This window comes from Stegostoma tigrinum, chromosome 6 (genome assembly GCF_030684315.1).
Source record: "Stegostoma tigrinum isolate sSteTig4 chromosome 6, sSteTig4.hap1, whole genome shotgun sequence".
NCBI lineage: Eukaryota > Metazoa > Chordata > Chondrichthyes > Orectolobiformes > Stegostomatidae > Stegostoma > Stegostoma tigrinum.
The window spans coordinates 93,567,258-93,569,410 of NC_081359.1; positions in this window are offsets into that span (position 1 = coordinate 93,567,258).

The window sequence follows — 2,153 nt, forward strand, 5'->3', positions numbered from 1 at the left end:
TTTCTGATGACATCTGTAACAGTAGGGAAATACTCATTTTGCTTGGCTGCTGAGTTCTTGAATATGGACCAGTTCATTAGCTCCAAGAAGTCAAGTAGGAATTTGTCCATTACCTCAGACCAGCACAGTATGACTTTCTGTACCGAATCCTCACATTTCAATTTCTGCTTGGAAGCCAGGAGAAAGAACACAGCCTAACAATTCACTGGGGGAACACAGCCCAGCATATCAGTGCAAAAGGCTGATGCTTTCCTAACAAATTTCAGCCAGAAGTGCTGAGTAGATGATACTTCTTGGCCACCTCCAAAGATCCCCAGCATCACAGATGCCAGTCTTCAACAAATTCGAGTCTCTCTATGTGATATCAAGACATGGTAGGAAACACTGTACACTGAAAAGGCCCTGACAACATTCTGACAATAGTACTGAAGACTTGTGATCCAGAACTTGCCACTCTCCTTGCTAAGCTGTTCCAATGCAGATACAACATTTGCATCTACCCGACAATGTGGTAATATCCCATTGACAAAAAGCAGGACAAAACATCTTTGCCAGTTTTCACCCCATTAGTCTACTCTCAATCATTAGTGACGTGATGGAAGGTGTCATCAGCTAGCCCCTGCTCGGCGGTAACCTGATCAGTGACACTCGGTTTGGGTTCTGCTAGGGGCACTCAGCTCTGACCTCATTTCACCCTTCATTAAACATGGACAAAAGAGCTGAATTCTGGAGGTGAAGTGAGAATGACAGATCTCGACATCAAGGCTGTGTGTGACTCAGTGTGGCAGTGTTCTTGCATCGACAGTAATCGAATGGAAGTTCTTTCTTAATCCAGTTGCAAGCTTAGCTCACTACTTCACATTTGCCAGATGCCTGCAACCCCAGTGTGATCCTGCTGCCCACTGACACCTCACTACTGCATTTCACAAACTGGCAATGGTGACTACTCCTTTTCTGTCATCATTACTTGTTCTTCCTTCCCTACAGCCTGTGGTCTACCTGATTACACTTCCTCAATCTCATTAGACGCGGTAAGATGTGCACAGCAATGCTGGTGCTTGCAAACATTGACTCAAAGTGATAGCGAATGTGTTGAAACATTGCATTGGCCTCGGGTACTGGCAGTCTTTCAGGACACTGTTCCGGTCCAGCATGACAGAAAATTGATAAAGATTACAATGTTACCTTAAAATGGCATTAAATTTGATGAGTGGGTTACTTCAATGAATAAATTGAAAGCACTCTCCTGACCACATCTGCACTGTGATTTACGACTATGTGACATGTAGCTCACTCCTCCAGGTTGATTCAGAGCTCTCAAGCGTGGCCTTACCTTTCATATTGGATGCTGAAATAACTCCCTGAGTTAGGAAATCCAGCGTCTCCAACAAAACAAGCAGAGAAAAGTGTTTGCAGACAATTGTTTACACAGGATATACAGCCAGGGCTCTTAACGGTGTCCCTACAGTGCAAAATTAGACGTCAAATATATCTGCCTGTCTCAATACTCCGAAAATCAGACACAGTGGAAAACTTGACATTAATTTTAATTTGGGTGACACGCACCTTCTGGAAGAACATGTATAATGATGTATTTGTGGAAAGTATGTGTGTCAGTTCAATCTGTGGTTCTTCCTATTACAAAACAGTGAAGAAAATTTAACAAATCCAGTCCAATCTCTGTGAATTATCCTCCATGTTCCCAGATCTTGTGAGCATTGAATTGCTTCTCCAAACTCCACTGTGAAACGTTTAAGTGGCATACTTCAGTTTTAAAGTATGCTTGCATTTGTAATTATTGTGTAATTATGATTTTATTCTACCGTTTGTAATTGCTCTCTCACTCTAAAATGTTGTGTCAGGGGGTGGGCAATTTTTTTTTAAGTCTGCATTTAATGATTCAATTGTTTTACGTTTTAATGTGTTAATCTTTTACTGAACACGTCTGTTTGACACTTCATTTACGTACGATAGAGGAAATAACTTAGCCCCACGCCTACCCTGTGGAAAAAATGCAAATATTTGCACAGGGTCAACGGTTTGACTAAAGTTTGAAAATCTCTCCGCCAATATAAAAGAAAATGAAACACTTTCGATTAATATTTTACAATCTGTAAAATAATCAGTCCTGTTCGACCAAAGTCAGTTTTGTG